Source organism: Lissotriton vulgaris, chromosome 5 (genome assembly GCF_964263255.1).
Source record: "Lissotriton vulgaris chromosome 5, aLisVul1.2, whole genome shotgun sequence".
NCBI lineage: Eukaryota > Metazoa > Chordata > Amphibia > Caudata > Salamandridae > Lissotriton > Lissotriton vulgaris.
The window spans coordinates 1,835,770,152-1,835,784,522 of record NC_141693.1 but is presented as its reverse complement, the minus strand read 5'-3'; the positions used below and the strand labels follow the sequence as shown (position 1 = coordinate 1,835,784,522).

Below are 14,371 nucleotides of genomic sequence, written 5' to 3'. Positions count from 1 at the left end.
ATCACATCTGTAAAACCCCTTCCCACAGAGAGTCCCAAATATTCCCTTTGCATTTGTCCTATTTCTACCCTACCCCAAGCCATAAACCGTCTCACAATAGGAGACCACAATATACCAGAAACCATCTCTCCCACCCGAACGGGATTCACCATTGGCAGCCATTTGGGGAGGGTTTTCTTCCATACACCCCGATCTACACGATACAAGCTCATTGGAACAGGTTTAGCGCCCTCGAGGAGGTGGACTGATTCACTCAGTCATGTACGCCCCCACGAGAACATAATGAGGGTAACTCAGAGGATGGCGTTGCAATACAGGAAAAGTCACTATCCTCTGCCAGTTGCGAGGTCCCCTGCCCTTATGCCTCAAAGTGGGAGGAGACAGGGGTAGAACAGAACCTGGACCAGGTAATACCAAGAGAACAAGGGGGTGAGAAGGATAAAGTTAAGGCTATGGAAGGTAGTATAAAAATACTCTCGTGGAATGTCGCAGGCCTAAAGAGCAAGCTACTTGTACCAGACTGGTCCTCCTTCATGACCACTCATGACATTTGCTTGAAGCAAGAAACCTGGTCCCTTGAGGCGAGCGACAGTCCCGGTTTTGCTACCTATAACATTCCTGCAGTCTCCGGGGGGAAAGGCCGCCCTTCGCGTGGCCTTGCTATATGGGTAGGCTTACACTTAGGCATGCAGGCTGTACAAGTTGATACAAACTCCCCAGATATCCAATGTGTTTTGCTAACATCTGTTAGTAGATCTACATTGGCTATTATTAATATCTACTCCAGGCCTACCGTGAACGGGAAAGAATCGAGTACTATCCAAGCACTCGACCATTTCCTTCAGACACTTGACCCCGCAACTCCTATCATTCTTGGTGGCGATCTGAATTGTCAGTTCGAACCATTGGGTGGATGAGAGATGTGTGAGGAGGATGAGGTCGACTTGCTCTGGCACATTCCAGCCCCAAGAATTTCCCCGGTCAAGGCCTGGACCCCGTTAGTATTACAAATCAAGGCCTTGACCCTTGCAATGTCTTTGCGGGCATGCAATGGAAGGGGCAACGACTAAAGTTCCGGCCTGCCCACATATAATAGGATAAACCGTACTTCCACCATTGACTACCTCATGTTGGAAGCCAAAAATTGGGGCAAGTTTAAGGACTTTGGGGTTGTCCCAAGGCACGATAGTGACCACAATGCGCTGGTCCTAACGCTTAAACCCGGTGCATTTGGACTATCAAACCCTGACTCTAATTCCATTCCGACACTCCCACCACATATTACGTCTAACATTAGGAGAAGAGTCAAATGGCCTTCTTGCCTAGACTCTCCTACCCGTCTCGCAAAAATCTATCAGATAGCTGTTCCACTAATAAGCGATATGGGTAATTCCACCTCCCATGGGCAGACTATAGAGACCCACAGAAAGTTAGTTGAGAGTCTAGGGGATGTATTTTATCCGGTTAGTGGGACTAAGTTGCGTCGGAATAAAACACATCCCTGGCACAACCACGCATGTAAAAATTCAAAGAAAGACCTACTCAAGGCAATTAAATCTAGGGATATCCTTAAAATTCGAGCAACTAGACTGCTGTATAAGAAGGTGCTCATTAGAGCAAAGAGCGAGTGGGAGGAATCTAGGTGGGAAGAGTTGAGACAGGCACTACTCCTATAAGATTCTAAAACCTTTTGGCGAATTGTTACTTCCTCAGTGTCAGGTGAGAGAGATGCTGGGGTCTCGAATATTGCTCCTATAGTGTGGGAGGAACACTTTAAGTCACTCTATACAAGTCCTGAGTTGGAGGAAACTGGGTGCCGGGCCCAGGATGGGCTGCCAGAATTGGTTTTGGAACCTCTGGCCTGTGCGCCACGGGACCTCCGGCACGAGAGCCGACTGCCGGGGGCCCCGGGAGCTCGGTTCCACGTGCCTGCAAGGCACGGGACCTCCGGCACGAGTGTCGACTGCTGGGGGCCCGCGCACTGGGACTTCCGCCCCTCTCAAAATCATAGCTTCAACCAAGCTTCCGAGATTCCCGTTGCCCCAGACCCCTTGCATGAGAGCAGACTGCCGGGGGCCTTGGGCCCCTGGATCTCGGCTTCTTGCACCCGCACGACCCGGGACCTCCCGCACATGCCAGAAGAAGGAAAGACATTGAACGAGATTCAGACGAATGAGAGCGACATAACAGCCAACCGATGGGAAGCAACGGCCTGCCCCAAACTCCACAGTAAGTGTTGTATTGTCCACAATAGGCCTTCACAACAGTAAAAGATTAGGCAAGACCAACAAATAGATGCAGTGGGGTCGTGAGATTTTCTTTGGCAAGAAAGATTTTAGTTCAACCTTAAAGATGTAGAAAACACGAATATTCCTAGGAGAGGAGCAGCGAGTTCCAGAGTGGAGGCCACACAGAGGAACAAATAACTACTAGTAGAGTCATTATCAACATGAGAGTTGAAATACCTGCAATATCTTCAGGCACAAAGCAAAACACTTTTAAGCACTTTTACCATAGCTACAAATCTTGTGGCTAGGGGGCGCTATTAAGAAAATGAGTAACTATCAGCACAGTGCTCATGCAGTCACTGTGATAAGCACCGCTAACCTGGAGTTTGCGTATATCTCTTCAGGGAGTACAAATGCGCAATTACTTAGTTTACTTCGAATCAGGATACAAACAAAAACCACATTGTTCATCGTTTACCAAAATGTTGGAGGTACCGTTTATTTGAATCTCAAATTAAGAAATATTTTCTGGTGTACACCTACCGCCCTTCTCCAGTAACAACCCACTCACGGACTCGCAAACTCCCTTCAGCGGGCCGCCGCCGCCTTCGGGCCAACGTGGTGTTACTGTCGCTTTTTTCCCCCACAAAGATTCTCAAATTCATTGAGAGCAACTGCAAGTGTTTCCAGTGGGGTCGGGCTGCACTTTATTTTCATTGGACGGCCGTTAAAAGCGGCTTAGCTGTGCCTGGCTCCTCGGTCACAGCCTCTCTGGTGATTCATAACTTCGCTATCCTTTATTACATGGCGCACAAAAGGACCCGTTCTGCATAAAGGGCAACTCGGAACTCCAGCCTTTTCTCCTCACGCGCCCGCCCGCCGCCGCCCGCCGCCGCCCACGCTGGCAACGACGTTCCACGTGTACACAAGTGCTGGGTTTGTGCACACGCACCCGGCGCCACGTCTGAAGGAAACACAGCTGGAGCCACAAGATTCTCTGCAGCGTGTTTCTGAAGCACATCTTACCTCATAATTAAAGGAAAGCCTACGCTTCTCAGCCAGAATGGGGTACATACATTTACATATGCAAACAAAAACTTGTTATAAACCCACACTGTCACGATTAGTAAAACAGCCGCTGGCTCACGCCAAATAAGTGGCAGTATACCACAAATCAGAGCTTCAAGGATTCGGGAATGTACTGCCTCAGGCCTACTTCTGTGTTAGGGGGTAGATTTCTAACTTTTTTTGGGGTGGGGACGGCGAGCCATCAGGTAGTCTTTTAGTTAATGTAAAACAGCAGTAGATTTCCGTTAGTGTGAAAAAAACATGTACATGTAAATTATGTGAAATACCACGGATAACTTATTACAACCACGAAGAAAGTATTGTATGGTGTGGAGAAACCCATAGGACCCCTGCCCACATTCCCAATTACGCCTGCCTTTAATAAGAATAGGGCTACATTCATTTCCAGGGCCTGGCACCAACTTCAATAAATTTGCGAGGTCCCACAAATCTAGAGGTTTGAGTGTGCACAGGATTTAGAAAGCTTGCACCTCTGCCCCCAAAAAACTCCTATCTTTAATTTAGGACAGTGCAAACAAGATCTGCTGTGCTGCTGGATTTTAAGTACGACTGTCAATCATAATGTAAAATGTTGTATTATAATTACATTTTAGTAAAGTTTGGGAATCAAACCCTCGATGGCTAATGAAAAACAGAATTTCAGTGATAATCACGGTTCAGTGGGCCCAAGTGGTACCGCACCTGCTGCATCAATGGAAGCAACGCCCCTGCTACAATCAAATGCAGTTATTCGGATACCTGATCAGGGCGCACAGGAAATCAGGCAGTGCTGCACGTCACAGGAGATTACACAACTTTACGTAGCCATCTAACAGATTCAGGTCACAGCGGCAAACCTGCGAGCACCCCTGGTTCCAAAGCTACACTTCCTCGGCCTGTGAGCAGGCTGTCAATTCAGGCAGCCACTCACTCCTCGCACCCTCTAAGCGAGGCCTGCAGGACATCTGAAGGGCAGCCATTGCTGGTGCTGGGCTGCTCACCCAGTCAGGCGAGATTCCTCGGAGACGAGCGAGCGCTTGTTTCCCATACTTCCATGTTTGTGAAGGCAAGCACACAATATGATTTGAGGAATATGAGATATTTCCCGTTTTCGAGCGACTAGGCCTACTTTTTGAATTTGAGGACTATGAATGAGTGCGTGTCAGCATGGAAGTCAATGATTGGTAGCACTGCTACCCTTAGGTTAACCCTTGCTATGGTCATGAAGGGAGTGTTTGAGGCAGCGGTCGAAGTGAGGGGGTTCTGAAGGGCAGAGGACGTGCCATTATGTTTTTAAAAGTGCCCATACTTTGAAAAGCCGACCATCCCAGGACGGTTAATCCCGCAAGTGGGGATTTGGGAGGCAGCCGACCACATGGAGGTCTGCCCTCGGGGTTTCTGGGGAAGTGGTACAGTCCAAAGGACTGGACATTGTTTTTTGGGCTAGTTTTGGGCTTTGCACATAGCCCAACATATATAGGGGTGCCATTTGGTATGCCAGCAACCATTTTGATTGTGGTAGAACGGTGGCTGGCACTTAGATGGTATACACCTGTTACAACGCAACTTTTACAACTACCTACTATTACAACGCAACTTTTACAACGCATACCATTACAACGCATTGCGCTGTGGGGCGCTCTAGGATAGGGAATAAGTTTAATTTACTATCCAACACCTTCCCTAGTGTCCACGGGGACTGGAGTTGGAATAGTAAATTATACTTACCACTATCCAGCACCTCTAAGCGCTATGCGTTGTAATGGTATGCGTTGTAATGGTCGCGTTGTAATGGTAGGTAGTTGTAATGGTATGCGTTGTAACGTGGTACATCCCACTTAGATAGGAACTTTTGTCCCCTCCCGTTCCTGAATTAAGGCTTTGGGGGAGGGGTTATTTCCTCAGGTTTTTCGATTCTTTCCCATTTCCGGTTGTTCTTGTTGGTACAGGCGTGCAGAGAAAGCTATGTGTTCGGGTGTCGCTTGACTCAGGTGCACTAATGGTTGGCTGAGAAGTTGCCATGATTTACAGAAATTTATTGTTTATCACCAGCAGTTCAGGCTGAAGGGGAATGGGTAGGAGGTTCACACCTGGACAACACAGGAAGTTCAAGGTTAGGTAGGAGGTTCAATGGTTAGTTGAGGCAGGAAAAGGGAACAGATTTTAGAGATCCCACTTACAGTTGAGCAGCTCTGATGCAAGTATGTTATGCAGGTTTAAAGTTGCTATTGGGTGGGGGAGGGGTATTAGGACGGGGTAGTTTATCATGGGTGATCAAAGATGTATAGTGAGGTTATAATTTTGTAAAGCAAAGGCCCAGGTTATGTTGTAATGTGCACCTGTTTCAATAAAGAAGCCTTTTCACACAACTCTGGTGTCCGTGGTCTGTGCTGCCTCCTCTTCCCCAAGCTTTATCTTAGTGTAAGGCAGGGAGTCTCCTGTGCTGTGAAACGGAAGGAGGGGCAGACAGCTAAACAAACCTTGTTACGAGGACGGCTTCCGTGAAAGATGTAAATGTGCACAACTGATCAATCTACAATTCTAAAGCGTTCTCAGGAGCAGGTATAAGTTTCAACTGATGGAAACACTTCCAGATGACACACATTTATTCTTTTTGAAAGATATAGTAAAGGAGCTACCAGCTAAGGTGTGAAGTGTGTGCTTTTAAAATAATGTTATAAATAAACTTTGCACTATGCACAGTCACTGTATTACTAAAAACTATATTTTGACAGCACTTTTTTTTATCTCACATTGTTTTGTGCATTTTGTAGCAGCCTATCTGATATTGGGAGTAATGCAGGTTTGAAATAATGTTCACAGTGCTCACATGTTCACAGTGCTTGCTGTCACAGACTGGGACCTCGTAGCACTAAGCCTGCAAAAGCCACTATTCTCCACTGCACCAAACAGAATTCAATTCTGCGGCTCTCTGATGCAATGCTGCAATTAACAGAGGATTAATAATGTCCGATAGTGCATTTTTCACTGATTAACATTACTTGCTTTTAATTTTCAATAAAGCTCTGCGTTCTTATATATGTAGTTACCTGAAGGTGGAAAACCGAAAAAGCTACAGAATATTTTGTTTATTTAGCCACACCTTTGGAGGTCAAAGGTGTGGCAAAAAAAAGAAAAAAAACTCAAATATATATATTTTTTTAATGTGCTCCAATGCCTACTCACGCTGCCCCTTTGTGCGAAGCATCACAGTGCCCATACTTTTTTTTAATGCACTTCGACCACTGGTAGTACCTCACATCATTATTGATGTACAAACGCACGCAGGCATCCTGACGCCGTGGTCAGGGGGTAATTAATGGCGATGCCATGCATGAACGATTCAGAAAAGGGGGTGGTGATGAACAGATGTGTCTGAATTAAGCAGACCACTTGTACCCAGTCCAAAGATCAGGGCTTGATCCATCACCGGTATTTAGCTCACTGCACCATCCCAGCTCAGAACCTGGCTATATGCAAATCAGTCTGTCCCTGGCCCAGTGCATCATGGGAACAGGGCAGACTAAACTACCAAGCCAATTCTTCACCAGAAAGGAGACAAGCTTCCGGGGACCGGTTTCTGGCATTTCAGCCGTCGTCGGCCCGGCTGCTTGAATCCTGATGGTGCAGTAAGCCAGGCCGATGAATGCCAGAAACCGGTCCCCAGAAGCTTGATCCTTCCCAGTAAAAGAATTGGCTTGGTAGTTTGGTTTGCCCTGTTCCCATGATGCACTGGGACAGGGACAGACTAATTTGCATGTAGCCAGGTTCTGAGCTGGGATGGTGCAGTGAGCTAAAAAACGGTGATGGATCAAGCCCTGATCTGTTGACTGGGTAGGAGTATTCTGCTTAATTCAGAAACTCTGTCCATCACCACCCCTTGTTGTTGAATATTTTGTCCACCCTAAGCGTGGAAGGGTATGCTCAGATGTGAGTCCCTTGCTCATTGCACCATCAGGATTCAAGCAAGCCGGGCCGATGACGGCTGTAATGCCAGAAACCGGTCCCCGGAAGCTTGTTTCCTTCCCAGTAAAAGAATTGGCTTGGTAGTTTGGTTTGTCCTGTTCCCATGATGCACTGGGACAGGGACAGACTAATTTGCATGTAGCCAGGTTCTGAGCTGGGATGGTGCAGTGAGCTAAAAAAACGGTGATGGATCAAGCCCTGATCTGTTGACTGGGTAGGAGTATTCTGCTTAATTCAGAAACTCTGTCCATCACCACCCCCTTTTCTGAATCATGCATGAACGGCCAGCACCGCAATTCCCCCATGCTATATTGGTTGTATTTGAAGCGCACTATTACGTGCGAGCGTATCCTGATGCGGTGCAGGTGTGTGAGGCTAGCCCCAGGGCAGGGAGAGGAATTATTCTTAAAGTCACTCTTCAGTTTCTTGCAGAATTCAAGAGGAGAGGAGCATTATTATCACACCACAGCACGCTTTGTAACAGGTGATCTCACATGACAAAGGTGAGACATAACTCATTCCACCACTATTTCAGCAGCATACCAGCAATGGCGATCGAGCCACCTGCCCCCACAGGAACATATGAGTAGTTGGTGACCTACAGACATCACCCAGCACATCAGAGTGCCCTGCCGCCAATCACCTCCATCCTCCGCATAAAACGCTGGCTGAACACCACAACCAGAACCTCACAGCCTAAAGCACAAAGATGGTACTGGTGAGCACTTGTGCCAGGTGCAGTAATCTCTCCACTGCTAGGGGAAGTATCACACTATCCTGAAATGCGCATCCTCCCCTAGGTGCACATTTCACATTGGAAACCACGTCTTACAGGCCTGTGCACCCATAACTGCACCTACTCTCACACCTGAGAGCCATAGGCAATAAAGTGGCGCCATAAATGAGAAAATAGAAAGTAAGAACAACACACACAACAAAAAAAAACGCAGAACACTATACCACTTATGAACCCCGTGAGGAGTCGCAGTCCCGGGCACAAATTCCCCAAATAACCAAAGACAAAGCAACCCAATCAGTAGAGACCGTAAACCCCTACCACCATTGGGTGATATAAGTGATCCTACCACAGCGCACCCCACTTGCAAATTTGGGTGTCAAGGTTCAATAATTACTTCAAGGCCACAAAGGAAGCACATGGAAAAACCAAACGTTCACTCCTGCTACACTATGCAGGGGAAGACATGATTTGCCTTTTCTGCAACCTCCACCTCATGGGATGAGAGATTATGACAGGGCTGGTGCAGCTCTCAGAAGACATTTCAGGCCCTAAATAAAACCTGACTTTGAACAATTCAAGCTCCGCCAAGCTTGACAGCTGGAAGGGGAGTCAAAAGACGTATACGCTAAGCTCTGGCAACCGGTGAGCACCTGCACAGGGGATGATCACCTCAAAAGGAGACAAAAATGTAAATTGATACTTGTATAGCGCACTACTCACCCGCAAGGGTCTCAAGGCGCTTGTACGAATACCGCTGTGGAACCCATCCTGGCTTTCCCTGTGAGGCGTCCACTCCTGGGCACCCCCCAAGGTGGAGACCAGGCATCCTTAGCGTTGTGGGGGCCGTTGTGGAGTTTAAGCAAGCTATTGCCCAGAGTTGCAGAGTGGGACTCCATGATTGGAATTGGCACTGAGGCAAGAATTATCAGGTCCGTGGAATTTTGAGCCCAAGACCCGCCGAGACGGGGAATTGAATCCTCACACTAGCGCACTCACACAAGCTCGATTGATCAAGCAAAGCAAATGAAACTGTCATTTTCCAAAGTAACTACAAAAACAGAGCCAAATGACCCCAAACCAATCTAAACCGAAACCACCACTGTCATGTCGAGAGACTGCACACAACATGCATTGCCGAAGCCCCATGTGAGTAATCAGGCCATGAACAAGCAATGCTGTTACTGTAGAAAAAAAAACACCCACTTCAAGATTGCCTAGCCAAAGGCATAGTATGCTCAAACCACAAGCAACCTAACCACTTTGCAAGGGCGACAAAATAAACAGGCCTAGGAGGAGTGCTCTATGTCAGTAAGGGCATCCTTATCTTCACCGGCATATCGCTGAGCACCAGAAACGGTTCCAGGCTGCCCTCCAAAGAATCAGTGACATGGGGCTGACCCTCCACAAGAGTAAGTGCCAATTCCTATAGCAAGAAGTGGCGTTCTATGTGTATAAATTCTCCGGCAAGGGAATCCGGGTCAATAAATGCAAGGTGGAGATTCTCAAAGAGGCTGAGCCCCCAGAACACCCATTGGAAGTCAGAACCTTCTTGAGGCTCACAGCCTACTGTGGGAGGTACATCCCCAACCACATCGCTATGGCGGGGGCACTGCCAGAACTCCCCAAGATAGCAAGCACCTGGACTTGGAGTAAGATGGAGAAAGATGCATTCTGCCAAATCAAAGATACCCCGCTGCAAGATACAACCATAACATACTTCGACCTGAAAAAAAGAGATGGAGCTGATCATAGACGCAAGCTCCATTGGGCTCGGCGCTGTTCTCATGCATGTGCTGCAGTGGGGTACAACCAATGGAAGGACTTATGTGGCACAAGGAGCTACCAAACTGACTGCCTTGTGGCGAATAAGGTGAGAACTCAGGATCACCAAAGATGGCATCCTTTTGCGAAGACAGAGGATAGTAATCCCTTACATCCTTCAGCAACGCACTAACTGGCACACACCGACCATCAAGGGGCGAGCAAAATCAAAGCCATATTAAGAAGGATAGTTTGGTTTCCAGCAATGGATGATATTATTGTTGAGGTGATGACCCAGTATCAATGGTGCCAAGCCAACTACACATCTGACAGTCCCGCTCCAGTCATGACCGAAATCACAGTGAAGGACAATGGCAAGATATCAGTGCGGACATCAGCTCCCTCCCTGATGGGCAACACGTTAGTGGTCTCAGACGTATCCAAAATACTCTATTATAGAGACCATTACAAACACGAATTTTGAACAAATCCGGAGAAAACTAGACCAAGTATTCGCCATGTTTGGGTTTCCTCAGACAATGGTCCACCAATCCAGGGTAGTGACTTCGAAGATCATCTGTCATCCCTGAACATTAGATATCAGAAGATCACACCCTGGTTGCTTCAGGCAAATGGTGAGGAGGAAAGACTGATGAGGACACAAAACTAAGCGATCGGAATTGGGGGTCTAACAGCATAGAGACATGGAGGAGACAATAACTTAATTGCTGGGACCTATAGGAGAAGTCTGTACTGCACCACTCACAAGCACCTTCTGACGTCCTGTTTGGGCTACCCCGTGGACACCACCACAACTGGATGCGCATGGCAGCAAACAGAGGCGGTGACACATCATCAGAGCAATGTCAGCCAAAGCAAGCGATCTGCATTGTTTTCACCACTTCAAACACCTTCACTATCTCTAGAACAGTAATGACCTCAGAATACCTTCATGGTCCAAATACAGCGCCGACATCAGCCTCGCCTACTGTAATGTCGGCAATCGGGTAGGCATAAAAAGAGGACACACACAAACATGTATGTTGGTAACACACTGGAACCTAGAGTCACGTCACCAGGACTGGACTACTACCTCTTGAAACAGTGAGGTGCTGCCACCCTTTGTGGACTCACCGAAAAGCTGTGCATGCGTAACATTATACACACTTCACGTCTTATAGCCCTTCACCTTCACCATTCTGTCCAACTTAATCACCTACCACCATCCCAGGTCCCACCAGTGCATTACACCCCTGCTGCTACACATGCCTGTCTCACTTTTTGCTTCTAATTTGAGCGCCCACAATGAAGAAGTCACATATATCTTATTACATCTGAACTAGTCTTTTGCAAGTTCTGTATCTGGGATATTATCAATCCCCAAGATTAAAATAAAAAAGCCCACATATACTTCCTTCCACATCTTAACATTTTGCACTGTAACACAAACTAACACTTGGACATCTTAAAAACTAACAGGCACCAAGCACAGGGCTTTAGTCACTTCCGAAGAAAAAAAATGCACTTAATATAACAGCGTAAAATTACCAATACATCAATACCCACAACAACAACCCCAACCTAAAAACATGGACGCTCAACAGTTAAAGTACAGTTCTGTCAATTTCAATACTAACACTTGAAACCTACTTTAAAAATACCAGAACAGCCAATACATTTCTAATACCACTCTTCCACTAATCATTGTACTTTACTTTATAGTTCATACAATAACACACTATGCAATACCAATCTAATTCAGGCAAAGAAATCCTAAGTAATATTTAATTTAAAAATATACAACTTTTTTGCTATTCCCTTTACAAGTCTAACCCAATTAGATTGTAATGCTTTTGTTCAAATTTGTAAGTAATTCAAATATATTGCGCAGTTAAATAAAATAGAACACAAGAGTGTTTTCTTTTAACATTTGTTGTCAGCAAACCTGACAAGCAATGCGATACAACCTAAATAACCAGCCACGTCCCCTGGCATTGGCAAGGCTTGTTTGAGGGTGCTAACAATAATCTGAGACTAATACTTGGAAACACGCACTATACAACCATAAAGAACCTTTGTGGGTTTCTGCACAAATCCGAAACTGGAGACAAAAAACAGTAGCGTGAGAAAGGAGAACACGAACGAGGAAGTAAAAGTGAGCAGGTAAACAAAGAAGGTTCGCTGTGCAGGGAGCTGGGCAGGGTCTGAGCACAGGATACAGAGTTAGGTGTGGAGGATGTGCAGGCGGAACCCATCTGGGGCAGGTGTTAACGCTGACCAGGAACAGAAAACGTTAAGAAACACGCGATAAATGGACTATCCTGTACAACCAGTCAGAATACAGAGCCTGAGTAGTAGAGTCCTGACCACATTCATGGATCAAAGTCAATAATTCTGCCCAGAGCATATATTTAGGGCACAAGGACATGCCTTGAGATTACACTCAGGAAACAAGAACAGGGCCTTCTGAGGAGGGCACTGTACAGAGGAGGTGCTTGGAGAAGATGCTGAGATGTGCACTTTGTAAAGATAAAACAGGGTTCATTAAAACCAGACATGGACTAACAATATTTGCTAGTTACTAGACAGGAAACAAATACGACTCAAACACCGTGGAAACTAGTTTCAGGCCAGCAATCACAGGTCACCGGTCTTCAACTTTGCATACCGATGCCTTCTACCTCTGGGTCCTAGGGCCACCTCACACAAAACGAAGCACCCGGTACACCCCTTTAATAAATGACTCACAGGGCACCTTAGCAGAGCGGTCGGAGACTTACATAGGGAGGTATCATGGACTAGTGACAAACATTAGAACAACACTATAACTATTAATTCAGTTTGTGCTTAGCTTTTTAAAATGAAATGCGCTTTATACTGCAGACAACTCCACTGTAAATACAACACATATAACCAAACAGATCCATGTTAAGATGGATGCTTGCCAATAACCCAGCAGGCAACAATTATTAAGAAACAGTAATTACTGTTGTAGAGAAGTGAGAGGGTAAATATTAAAAAACAAACAAGTGTGGGCCGAGGCATGCTGAGGACGTGGTGGGGGAGGAGCAACACTGAGAACGAAGACAAGCTGGGGAGGTGCAGGAGAATCAACAAAGAATAGAGGGAAAGCAGCAGATAGAGGAGAAACCATGAAAAGAATAAAAGACTTATACCTGTTGCTCAGCCAGTGTGACTGGGTTGTAGAATGTTGGTGTGGTGATACTGTGGAATGTTGGATGAGTGTGGTGTCAGTTGGAGGATGGGCTGAGCAGCAGGAAGGCTGCTCCTGGTGGGGCTCTTCATTATATTTCTTGAACTTTGATACATATTAGAGCATTTGAATGTGGAGCCCTTCATTGAAGACAATGGAATGCTCCCTGCTTCTACGGGCAGAGCAACCTTCCAATGTTTTACAAAGGCCTCTCGGAGCTCAAAGGGATTTAAATCCCCTAGAGCATTGAGAAGGCTTTGTTTTGTTTCCTAGAACATTCTGCCCTCTAGTGGCAAAAGGTTCTAATAGGTTCTAATAGCCTTATAGCCATTCTTAGCAGGGCTATACCGGCTATTAAAGTCCCGCTCCCTTGTTAAAGTCCCTCACCTTCAGCTTGGGCCTTTAACGCGGGAGCAAGCATTTAATAGCCGGAAGGCTATAATAAACTATATTACCTAATCTACACCTGGACTACTGGGCATCATGTATATTACAATAAAGACAAAAAATATATCCCTGAATACAAACAGCATTAAAAAAAATAAAAGCAAAAACATGAAGCCAGCTTCATCAGGGCGAACTAGGGTGGATATTACCATCAGGAGTCTGTGAGCTAGCATTTTGGCCCACGCCTTGGAAAAGATATTTACACAGGGTATATTATACCAGGGCTAGGCTGTGGAGAAGGTGCCATATTTCCTCAGCCAACTGTTTGTGCTGTTCGACAGCGCTGGGCGAATTCTTTAGATCCAGTATGGGGATGCTCTGTCCTAACCATTTTCAAATGGAGTTTACGCCCGCTTGGAAGGAAAGCTGAGTCTACCACTTACGCGATCTCCACAATGTGCTATTCTATACCCGTCAGACGACATCAATGGCATCCTATCACCCCACTTTACGTTGGGGGCAGGTTGGTGTATCGCCCTCCCGGCCCTCCTGGAGCTTTCCTGAGGGCACTGGATGATGCTATTGCATCAGTGGGTATTTGCAACCCCCTATATTGACTGTGCATCGCTGTGGATAGATGCCACAACCGATATTGACAGTACATTGCTCTTGTTAATTGCCAACCCCTTATTGACTGTACATTTCTGTGGGTATTTGCAACCCCCTATATTGACTGTGCATAGCTGTGGATAGATGCCACAGCCCGGCTTGCTTGAATCCAGTGGCAAAGTGAGCAAGGGACTCACGTCTGAGCATACCCTGCCACACTTATGGTGGCCAAAAGCAGTACAAATGGGGGTGGTGATGGACGGAGCATCTGAATCAATCAAACACTCACACCCAGTCAAAAGATCTGGGTTTAATCCATCACCGTTCTTTAGCCCACTCTGCCACCCCAGTTCAGACATGGCTATATGCAAATCAATCTGACCCTGTGCCTCATGGGAA

The 14,371-nt window shown here is 46.4% G+C and overlaps 1 protein-coding gene across 3 annotated transcripts in view; it reads right to left on the bottom strand.

Moving 5' to 3' along the window:
* The window catches only part of OSBPL7 (oxysterol binding protein like 7), a 283,616-nt gene that overhangs the window by 239,104 nt on the left and 30,141 nt on the right, over window positions 1–14,371 (bottom strand). Inside the window, exon 1 of one of the 3 annotated variants that reach the window (XM_086924302.1) lies at window positions 2,772–3,085. The exons of the other annotated variants lie outside the window; for them this stretch is intronic. The gene's annotated coding sequence lies outside the window, so the exon portion shown is untranslated. Of the gene's footprint in view, window positions 1–2,771; window positions 3,086–14,371 lie in introns of those variants that run through there. 3 annotated transcript variants of the gene reach the window in all.